This window comes from Strongylocentrotus purpuratus, unplaced genomic scaffold, assembly GCF_000002235.5.
Source record: "Strongylocentrotus purpuratus isolate Spur 01 unplaced genomic scaffold, Spur_5.0 spur5_scaffold_13, whole genome shotgun sequence".
In the NCBI taxonomy this organism is placed as follows: domain Eukaryota; kingdom Metazoa; phylum Echinodermata; class Echinoidea; order Camarodonta; family Strongylocentrotidae; genus Strongylocentrotus; species Strongylocentrotus purpuratus.
Window position 1 is genome coordinate 21019794 of NW_022145598.1, and position 12838 is coordinate 21032631.

Below are 12838 nucleotides of genomic sequence, written 5' to 3' on the forward strand. Positions count from 1 at the left end.
AAACGACTGGAGTCTGTCAAAGAGGAGTATGGTCTTCGACTTTTCAACCCTGGACGGATACAGGACTTCTACGACATGTCGGAGAATTCAAAGAAAGGACTAGTAGACATCGAGTTCCTTCCGAAGATGACTAGCGCGACAGTTGTGCGGTCGGACATGGCCTCTTTATATGATCATGGTGTATACAGGTGTCATGGACGAGTGGATATGTCACCGGACTGTGGATCACAAGGTCCGCGGTTCAAGTCCCAACGGGGAACTAATGTCCTTTGGCAAGACTTTGATCTACATTTGCCACTCTCAACCCAGGTGTTAAATGGGTACCCGGTAGGAAGCGAAAGGTAATATGCTTAGATTAGCAAGTGTGCGCTTGTAAAAAAAAATGACGCCTGGCTGGAATGCTCCCCAGGGACTGGACAATGTGCATACATTGTGTGCGGGTATGCCTGAATCCGATGACCGGGGTAATAATATATATATATATATATACATATGTAAAGCGCTTTGAGAGGGCCTTCGGTCCTGAAAAGCGTTATATAAGAACTAGCTGCTATTATTATTATTACGTGAACATGGCGAAGGTCAATGATGAGCTAACACGACATCAGAAGACCCGCATATTTACAACAACATCGATGAACCGTAGGAATATTGGACTCACATTGAGTTCCAAGAGTATGAAAACATATGCGGTTGAGAATCTATGCATATCTAGCAGGAAGAAATATAGCATGAGCAGGAGATTTACAAGTCCAATCGATCACGGCAGGGTGTAAATTGTTAACCGGGCCATTTTGCAATAGAAACATTTGATTTGCATCTGGTCGGGTGGGAAAGTTGAAGAAATTCATCATGCGAATAAAGTGAATTTCTTATTTACTTTCACAAGCTTTCCCCATCACTCACTTACTAGCCAAACCATCCTTAAAATTGTATATTAAATTTGCAAGCACATTATCCATGGGAAGCGTATATGCCATCTTTTCTTGTAATAATTGACTTTAATTTTGCTGCTCTAAACTACAATATTGAATACAATTTTTCGAGAGGAGATGTCGAGGAATTATGGTTAATACCAGCTAATAGTAATTGCATTTGACTTGTAATTAGTGAGGAATACATTGCATATTTAAACAGACATTGAATAAAAAAAATCATGTAAAACTGCTGTAATCGAATCGTAAGCGTAATTGTGGCGGTTCATTGTCATTAACAGTATACGCAACCCAAGGACTGAAGATGCAAGTTCAATTAACATAACAACAAAAAAAAACAATTTTACAAAAACATTTAAAAATGAAGAAGATTCAAATATCTGAGGCCGATATTTTTTGTGAAAATTTATAAATTAAGTAATTATTATTATACCTCAATTATTTATTTAATTATTATCATTTTGTATTTATTTATGTATTTTATTTATATATTTATTTATTTATCTATTTATTTATTTATTTATTTTATTAGGTTTTAATTTTATTTATGTATTTTTTATTTTATTTTTTTCTTTGGGGGGGGGGGGACTATTTACCTTTTTATCTTTGATCACGGTGATGGGCTTGATTAACCTGAAAGTTCATAAACTGTGTGCATGCTGTTGAAGTTTGTGTGTGTTTGTGTGTGAATGAAAGAGAGAGAGAGAGGGGAAATTGGGACATTGACAATGAAACCAAGAAGAAAGAATACAATGGAACAAATGGCGATATGCAAGTTGGGGAAAAGAGGAAAACATGTAACAACAAAATCAATGATCCCGATACTACATAAATCACATTTTTTATTCGTAATTTTATCACAGTTTCAGTTTTTATTTGAATATAGTATATATATATTTACCGTAATACTTCCTCTTATACTCCATCGCATCTAATTCTGTTAAGGTACCCTTCTGGGAAGAGCGAATCCACACAACCTAACACTTGACAAAACTCATAGAGTAAAGGTGGACCTGGAATAATTGAGATAGGCTTTTACGGTAAGCGTGTTACACATCAGACAGGAATCGCATCGTCAAATTACACCAAAAATGGATCAACAATTTGCACAATTAGCACCATTCGACGCAACGTTCGTGATTTTTTTCGTTGTCAGTTTGGGGATTAGTTGCGATGTTTTCCCTTCACTTATTGCCAGCCATTTTGACAATGCAAACGACGTAAAGGATGTGGTTAACTTGGTCGCAGCTGCAGGGGTGATTCTTAACGTACTGGTAAATGATATCATCATGATTCGATTCATTCGCGGTAAGACTGTACACCATCAGGCTCAAGAAGTGTTTTGGCCGATGCGCTGTCGTCATTGCGCCAGAGCCGTTGGCATACTGGCAAGCGACGAGCCAGCTGACACCCGTATAAAACTGGCTTTTCCACTTGAACAAGAGAACAGTGGCGTTGTCCAAAAATGTACAAGTCCGTCATTCGTAATCCCGTCAACCAGTTTTTCCGTTTCTACTGAGAGTCTTGCGTCTGGACACCATGACCCGACTGATCTTGGAATCAGTTCACCAAGTACAAATTCTAAAAGAAGGACCCCGGTCACTGAAAGCCCAAACATACTTACGAATAAGAACCACTCCACGCCACAGACCATTACGGATAATCAGTCTCACGTCGGAGATACACGTAGTAGATCTACCGCCGATGCGGATCACACGCAAAATAGAAATGGTGAACCCGGAGGTTATAATAAAGAGACGGAATTACATTCGACGCCTCTATTTAAAAGTCCACACAAATCTCCCTTGCGAGTCTTCATAATATTAGCGATCCTGTCCTTGGCCAGGAGTATTTTTGTGATAGTTGCGGCTGTGTTGTGCGTCTTACGGCCTAGTGCGACATATAGAGGGAAAGTGTCTTATATTGGTAAAGCTCTTCTGAATGGAGCTTTTGGGAGTTACCTAGTTATTGCAATGTTCTTTTTCACCTCTTATTACGACGCTGTCTTCATCAAAAGGGGAAAATTTTGTTACCCCATAGGATACATATTCGCTGGCTGTATCTGGTCTATACTTGCTGCCGGAAATGAACCCCCGCATCATCCAACCTGCCCATGCGAATTGAACGGAACATTTGGAGAGTTTGTTTTGGATTTTAAGGAAATAGTTGAACCCTTTATAGTAGAGTGTGCTATAATCGGAGCTGGCATCATTATGCAGATGTGGAGTGGCACCTTACCAGAGGGGGTTTTGAAACTGTCATCATGTGCCAGTCCGTCATTCGATTTTCTGTCTAGCCAGAAATCTAAACCAATTTGGAAGAGGATCTCAACTTTTTGTTCACAAAGACTTAACTATCAAAACCTATTTTTCAACAGAGATGCCAGATCTTCAGCTGACATAGAATCTTTATCTCTACAGAACAATCATAGAAAACATGATTTGAAAAAGACTCTCCTGAAACTGTTCCTGGGACTCTTACTCGGAGTTCTAATCAATATCACTGCAGTTACAATTCTTAGATTTTTTACAAATCTCATTGTTTTTTCAATGAACACGCAAATCTATTTGGAATGGTGTTGCGAGATTTCCTCTGGCATTCCACTTATCGGCATGCTCCATTTCCAATCGTATACCGCAAATAAAAGGTCACATCGTTTTCCTGTAAAACGCGGAATATCATTACTTCGTGGACTGGGGAATAGCGATCGCATCCTGATGCTAGGCTGTGGCGGAATATTCATGCTGAGCTTATCCCGTCTTATCGGGGCGATCACCTTCTTGGTCTTTACCACGTCATCTTCCGGCGACGACCAGGCACTAGCTTACTTCTCCATTCTGTATGCTCTGTTTAAAATTTACTTGACGTGGAGCATGACGCTATTTTTGTTCATAGCGCAACGCCAGTTCTTTGACGATATCCAGAAAATCAAATGGACTCTGATCTGTTCCATGTACACGGGAATCTTTAGCGTAACCATCTGGGTATTAGGAAACACGAGCATGCATCCTTGGGTTGAGTTAGAATTGTTTTTCGGCAAGGGGAAGTGGAGGATCTTTGGAACAATCCTGGATCCCTTAGTAAGTCTATTTGGTATTCATTCTGCTTTAGTGGCATTTGAGGCATTCAGAGAAGTATATGATAATTACAAATTTGTATGTGTCGCAAAAGAATCTTTCCCGACCTTAGAATGAAAAGAATATAAATCGTTGTTAAATAGTGCTACAAATAAAAACGAAGTAAACGCAATTTGCATGAATCAGAGGTTAAATTAGTATATTTAACAATTCTTCCAACTAAGTAGTACTTTATCATCTGACACATTTATATCTTTTAACAAATCTTATCAATGACTTGAAATTTTTGTAAAGCATGCGGGTAAACAACAAAACTAATGAAAATCTTTTGAACGTAATATTTATAAATTACATATTACGCATAATTTAAAAAAACATCCAGTAGAATATATTCCTTGTTTTCTGAGTTCTTAGTTTCCTTAGTTTTTTTTTTCCTTGTATTTCTACTTGGAATAGGTTCAATATCAAATTACATATTATTCTCCAAAATAAAATTCCATCCCTGCAATATAACATACTAGTAGCATGAAACGTTGGGTCGACTTGTCCACAAGTGCTGCATAAATCATTGTTTACAATTTGTCATTTATATAAGATTTCTATTGAGGTAAGAAACCTGTGAATCATTTTGAAATTAAACTGTTTCACTTTATTATTACGAATTTGCTTTAATTTAAATGAAAATACATCCTTCCAAACAAAGTCATTATCTAAATCTAAAAAGAAATTCCTAAAATAAATGACAATTGGTTCTCTTCACTACTTCTGTTTCAACAAACGATAGTAATGTTTCACTTTCATAACAACAACAAATTAATTTATCCCCTGTTTCTATTTCTATAAGATTTGAAATACATGTTTAAAAACATTGACAACACTTAATCTATGTAACCAACACTTTGGAAATGTTTTCTTTAATTTTGTTTATTCAAAATCAAATATGAGCTGTTGTGCGTTCACTTTATCGATAAATAAAATAGAGTCATTCCCAATACCATTTGTAATTAAATTTTGTATTCTCAATAAACCGGCATCTTGCCATTCTTGATAAAACAATATTTTTTCTTGAAAGTAATGTTACAATTTGTTTAACTAATTTCATTTGGAATATTTCTTACTTTTAACATATCAATAATTTTATTTCTGACCAAAGAAAAGATTTGTATAACATTATGGCAAACTTTGTTTAGAGCATTATAAATAAACATCTTTCATATTGCAATTGGACTGTAAACAAAGTGGCAAACCCCTATCTTATCAGACCATTATCTGAACATATTTCCAATTAGAGCCATTTTGATTAAAGAAACGAGATTTCCATGACAAACGAAGCGAATATATTTTACTAGCAATATCATTCATATTCAATCCACCATTTTCAATATCATTTAATACATTTCAAATTTTATTTATTTCTACATTCCAGTTTAATTGTAAATTGTAACAATTTCTAAATTTAGCCTATATAAACTCCTAAATATTTAAAAGGTTACGAAACCGAGAATTATCGATGTTTTATCGTAACCTAATCACAATTATAATTAATAAATGACACATATTTGTGAAGCTTACATCCCCCTCTTTCATTTGATGCAACTCATACGATGCATATTTTACGCATGTGTGATTAAAAACAGCTTGAAGAGAGGGTACCAAAAAGTCATTTAGAAACAAAAAGAGTTGACAAAAGACTTAACTCCTTTTCGTTGACGATCAGCAATACATCAAGTCTTTCGTCTTCTTTTTAATTTTTTTTAATAATGTTTTTATTAAGAAATCAAATCATAACATATACAAACTTTCCAAAACAATACAAATGCTAGTCTTTCGTCTTCTTTGTGAATGGCTGATCGTAAGCTTTACAAATATGTGTCATTTATTGATTATGATTGTGGTCTCCTCCAAGATAAGGTGGAGTACCAAAGACTTCTACAAATATGAACATTTAGACGGAGAGGCGTTGGACCTCTATAACGTAAATATATGTAATATATAATATGTGAGGCATCTTATAGATTTAGATTAAGATTTAGGTTTAAGTTTAAATCTCAGTTCATTTTAGTACTATATGAACAACAATTCGAACATGTATATTTTATACTTGTACATGGTAACTTAAGGTATAAATTTAGTTTTCTGTAAGATAGTAGATGCCTCGTTAATGTATATGTAGAGGACAAAGGCAGTCAGTCTTTTACTTGAATTAAAAATGCTTTTCCTCCTATGTTTAAATAGAATGTAAATAGTTGATCTAAATATGAGTGCACTGGATTGTGAATCTGTAAACTCGCACCTCTCTTTCTCCCTCTCTCTTGGCACTCAGAATTCGTACAGTAAGAAACGTTGATTATAATTACTTAGAGTTTAATACAGCTCATAACAATTTGTGATAATTATCTATATTGGAATTTTAAATATAGGTTACCAGACGGCAAGGAATAAAATCTTAAATAAACCGGTTCTCTTTAGATTAAAATACGTTTTTTTAAATTGATTAGTTAATTCCGTAGTTGCCGATAAGTAGGAATTGGAAATCCCATCGTAGAAACCTCTGTATTTAAAGTCACATGGGTGCCGACATAGTGAGCTAGCATGTTGAATAGGGACCAGTTAGTGGATACCCGTTGAGCGGTGACCATGAAGGTACATTGTATAGTTGGCAATAATAAGATCGACAATTGAGTATTTGGATTGGAGTAATTGTTGGATGGTTGCTGGTTAGCCTAGATTGAAAGCACCGGATAGGCTATTTTGTGTTTAGCCTGGAATATAATTATACTTCTCTTCTCATGTTTTCGTAGGAAAGAAAAGATACACTTTAAAGTAGAATTCAGTTGCTAGTGATCTAAAACTGTTTCATCAAAAATCTGTTCCAAGAATTGTAAACATAACTCTGCATAATACTATCCAAACTTTAAGCTAGTATCACTTAGGCAATTGTTTTTTGTCGGACAAAAGTGACAACAGATGTGTATAAAATGTATATTTAAGCTCTTAAACTACTTGCATTGCATACATACTTGAATTGAATCATATTTGACATGACTTGCATATGAATTAGGCTCGAACGCCTTATTGTTAGTTGAAATGTATTAATAAATTGTCACTTGAACAATTTAGGCTGATAGATACGTTCTTTAATACAGTAATGCATGTCTGGTTACACATTAGTTACAGTAGGTAAGTGCGAATGGTGATTGGTACTTTTACATCTTCTTTAGATAGCATGATGAGAACTTAGAGACCAAAGTCATCATCTGGCTATATTTTTAGACACTTCTCCATGTAATTGTGCCTTTAGATTGCTCGCTACCTATGGGAGGAATGTGATAGAGGCTGTGAGAGAAAGTGCCCCAAGATACGAGTGCGAATAATGTGCATCTTTGACTGTGTGTACAGGACACTGAGTGTGCCCTGTCTCATGTTTGCAGTATGTCGTGCAGATCGTTAGACAGTTTGTTTGTATAAATCTGGTGAGAATATTTTTATTAAATCATGTTTACAGAGTACTGATAGAGAATAATTAAGATCTTATGATGATGATTTAACTCACCTCGTTGAAGGAGTAAACAATATTCCTAGAGAGGAATGTGGAGACGAGACAGGCTGCTCGTGACATGGGTTGAATCGAGCGCAAATGTTTACGAGAGCCCATAATTCAGGTCAAAAGTTGAATATTACTTATGACATTGTGTTGAATTGTTGAATTAAAAAGGTGCGAATGAGTCATTAAATGTATGAATATCTTTATAACTGGATGTTGTAATGAGAGAGCATCTTAAACTCCTTAACCATAGGTGATGGGAGCTTACCGTGTGATTTATTGTAAACTCGATTTTGGTTGCAGAGTGATATGTACTCCCTTTCTCTCACTTAAATACACCCCTCTTCTTACCTTAATCCTATCTCTTCTTTCCTTTTCGTTTTATTAATCACTCCCTATTTCGCCTCAATAAAATAATAAGTGTTTGTTTAACACAAGAAATTACTTAAATTGAATTGAAATAATTAAAAAAAGTATTACCCATGAATAAAGAGAATTACCACAACCCCCCTCCTAACAAATAAGCAAACACAAAACACAAAAGAAAAAACACTCTGTCTTTGCACTCCTCTTTCATGCACACAGATGGTCTAATAAACACACACCGCCCTCATTACATTCACATCCCAACCCAGTCTCAAGGTATATGAGGAGGGAAAAGTAATAGTAATTATTGAAATATTAATAAAATATTAATAACAATAATAATCGTGATAATAATAATGAAAACAACTATAAACACTGTCGCTCATATAGTTGGAATATTTGTGTTTTACCCCAATTTATGGAATTATTTACAAAATAATTTATTCCTATCCTTATAGATCTAGATAATAGTATACATTCTCAGATTGTATTGACTAATAATTTGCCAATGTGTGTTTTGCGTGACTGCTAAAGCATGCATATGCTACTATGCTTATAAACTAGGGGACCTACGTCCTTAAGTAATAAATGACAGTAATGAGGATTAATGCCCCACAAAAGAGCACTAATCCTCATAACTGTCATTTATGACTTAAGGGCGTAGGTCACCTATTTGATAAGCATAGTAGCATACACATGCTTTAGCAGTCACGCAAAACACACATTGGCAAATTATTATTCAATAAAATCTGAGAATGTATACTATTATCTAGATCTATTAGGAATAAAGTATTTTTTAAATAATTCCATAAGTTGGGGTAAAAAAAAATATTCCAACTATATGAGCGACAGTGTATACATTTTCCCCTTCAATGTTGTATTATACCATTATAATGTGTATGTATTAGGAAGCCTCTTTTGAATGATGATATTGATTTTGTAATCACTCGATGAGGAAGATTGTTGGTGATATCGTTTGATGGTATGATATCATCGGTTATAAGTTGGAGAAATGCAGTAGTTAATTGCTCTAATATGCATGTTTCTTTTGTCCGTGTTGAGCTCTTATGATACGTTCGTAAAATTGTATTTCTTTCGTTACACCATGCTTATTGTGTGGTTATTAAAGCATTAATGTTCCTACCCCACAGAAGACCTGGGTTTTCGTGTCACATCTTTATTGTAAATTCATTTGATTTTCATGTACATTATGAAAACAAAGTATGACCGAATAAAGATGATCAATATATGATAATGATAATAATCACAATACAAAATGGTAATGATAGAATTAGCAATGCAGCAAAGTTAAATCTATGTGCCACTCTTCCCTGAAAAAACTAATTGTCGACGTTGGGTCAATGTTTGGAAATTAATCGGCGACTGATCGTATATTATTTGTCGATTAATATCCAAAAAGACCTTCGTGTCACCTCTAACAACTGAGTTGTTCGACGACCGGTCGTAGATCTAGTGTGAGACTTAGGCTTAACGTCATCATTAACACAACAAACCGGCTTTTGCCGTGTCATATCTCAACGAGCCTTTAGATTAAATTGCTGTGTGTAATGATATAAGAAGCAGACTTCACATCACAACCACACAATTTGAGAAAAGAATACAAAAACGCTTTATACATTAACATTCATGAAAATATATAATTGTTTTATGTGTTCGTTTAATATCTATTGAGGAAAATGGGAAGACAAAACACCCCTGGTATTTTCTTCCAATGGTCTAAAAGACAGAGCGTGTAAGAGATAGAGAGATGAATAGTTAGATATCGAGATAGACAGATAGAGATAGATAAGTAAAAATAGAAAATATCGCTTTTATGATATTGCGCCAGTTTCAAGAGGTACTTTAGAGTGAAATTAAAAATGTATACATATTGTATTATCAATACTTCTCGAGTAATTTCCTGCTTATCCAAATTTTGGTTTCGCTAATACTCACTAATAATGACAAGGAAATCAATCATCAATTAAAAAACGATAAATTCATTAATCTAAATGTGAATAAATCTATGAATTATGGAATCTCTCTTTCTCATTTATTCCAAAACATAACATCTGTCCCATATTTGAAGAGCTTGATTCCAAAAGGAGCTAAATCCATAATTTATCAATATTTAGTTATTTGTCTTAAAATACTGATTTTCTACATGGGGACAAAATATATAACATTCAAAAATTTCACCAGGAAGTATGAAAATATTTAGGTACAATATCATGTTTTATTCCAAAAGGAGCTAAATCCAAATCGGTTTCATTCCAAAAGGAGCTAAATCCACTTTGGGTACTTCTGAGTAAATCACCTTTTTTATTTCTCCACTTTCCCTTTAGCCATGTACCTTCATGTTCTTATTTATGTTAAAGGTGTCACCCTGGACCAATAATATATGATAAGAAAAAAAATCTACCAGTTATTTCTGATGTTCACTATTTTTTTTTAGATTTTGTGGATTTAGCTCCATTTGGAATGAAACATGGATTTAGCTCCTTTTGGAATGAAACGGATTTAGCTCCTTTTGGAATGAAAACTGTGATATGTTGTTTATTTTCTTTTCAAAGTTTTTTTAGTTGTGATTTTACTATTATTTAAAAGGAAAGGTTTGCTACAAAATTTTAAAAATTTCAGTGACTTTATTGAGAAAATATGACATTTTTCAGTGACTTTATTGAGAAAATATGACATTTTTCCGTTACAATATCATGTTTCATTTCAAAAGGAGCTAAATCCACGATTAAAAAAAAATCTAAAAATTTAGTAAAAATTAGGAAAAACTGGTAGATTTTTTCTTATCATATATTATTGGTCCAGGGTGACACCTTTAACATAGACCAGTTATGGTCATGCAATTGCATAGTGAAAGAAACGTTGTGAAATCGATCAGAAAAGGTTGATCACCTAGCATAGATGTACTGCAAGGTTCTGAAATCATCAAAATTATAAGAAAAATTTGGCCAAGTCTTCATAAAGTTAGAAGCACTGTACACAGAAAGATGTATATGGGACTACACACAAGTGCGCGACACGTGCATTTGTATCTCTCAACAGTATATAGATTTACTAATTTACCAAATATATCAATTAGTAGGCGGTTTCCCGTCAAAATTGTTATCGTCATGTAATATTCAAAACATATTCTTTCACATGATTGGTAATAAGAGCTTCCATTTCATTTTTTGAAATTGGGGCGTTTCCAATACTGGTCTTTACCTTTAAGTTACATGGCTAAAGGGAAAATGGAGAAACAAAAAAAAATTACTCAGAAGTACCCAAAGTGGATTTAGCTCCTTTTGGAATGAAACTCTTCATTTGTTATTTTGGGTATTTTGTAAGAAGTTTATTTGTTGATTATGAATACGTAGTCATTGATTATTGAGTAGGGCTTGAAATTCTTTTTTTTAAATTTTTTATTTCATTGTTCATTCATATTTGTTGGATTTCTATTTCTTAAAGCTTTTATCGCAATCAATAATGTGAATATTGATATGTATGGATATTAGTCAATAATGGTTTTTAAGATAAATTGATTTTATAGACATATCTTTAATATAATAATATAAACATGCGTGTGGTCTAGTGGCTTAGATTATGCGAAAATGAAACCCTCTTAAAAGCACCAGGGTATTTAGCAACTACTTTGCACTTGATATTTGTTGGGATCCAGAAGGGGCTTAACCCTTAGAATTTGATACCGGGTTAACGCTTTTCTGGCTGTAAACATAAAACTGAGGGTGAGGTGTTCAATGCATTAAATGTATATAGAAACTTATTACTTCATTGTACACTTTGTCTTAGATTTACACTTGAGTTATCGTAAAAGAGGAGAAAACAATGTCCTACATTGTAAGAAGAGGTCATTTCTTTCAGTTTCATTTCATTTATCAAGTGCTTTTAAACTGTACCTGCTCCACACGGTCTATTTTAGCTCATATTCAGCTGGAGGCAATAAACAAAGCCATAAACCTCGATGTTGGACAGAGCTGAATGAAACGTAAGGGTGAACACAGTTTAGTCTTCGAGCTTCTTCCCAGTTTAACCTTAGCAGTGAGCGTTATAGCGAGCTTAGTACTTGATATTCATAAAATAATGCAGATGCTCCATTAAACATGGCAAGTGGACGAATACACGCAAAACTAGACAGGGATACAGACATGAGTGGTATCTTATCCCTGTGCTTGGTAGCAAGTACTGGGGTTGGTATTACCTTCGTGTCACATCTTCCTTTAAGCAAAGACACACCGTCCTTCCAGCGAGACGCGCTCTACATCGCCGGTAAGCTAAGTCTGGCTGTCGTTATCTTGATCATCATTTTCCAGTTGTTCACATTCATCAGGAATAAGGGGAAGTACCATGAAAACCAGACTGTCTTCTGGCCACTACGATGCAACCATTGCGCATTCATCCTCGGTTCGTCCACAACGGAGTCTTCCTACACATCATCTGACACAAGAAGGCTCAGTTTAACCGGCTGTGCTCTTTATGAAAACCCTCTTTACCAATGTCCTCGGCTTCGTACACGACAGACCGACATAACGTCTCTGCCACCACCCTTTCTTTCTAGCAGTCCTCAGCTGTTGGATAATCCCCTGAGCCCTGAGTTATCTTCTGAAGAAAATCATCAAGACTCTGCTACGAATGACCTGCTTGGCACGAAATTGCAGTCACCTCAAAGCTATGACCTTCCTGTATATCTTCGGAATGGCCACGTGTACTGCAAAAGGAGTACATCTTTCCTGAAGATATACGGGGTGTTACTGATTGTTACGTTAATCAGCGTAACTTTGGCCTTAAACTCTACTATAGCCTGTTTTAGTATTTTCCAAGGAAGCAACGTCAGTATTAAGATTTCACTGATAAGCTCAAGTGTTCAACGCATTATTTTAATCGCCTTCATACCAGTGTCA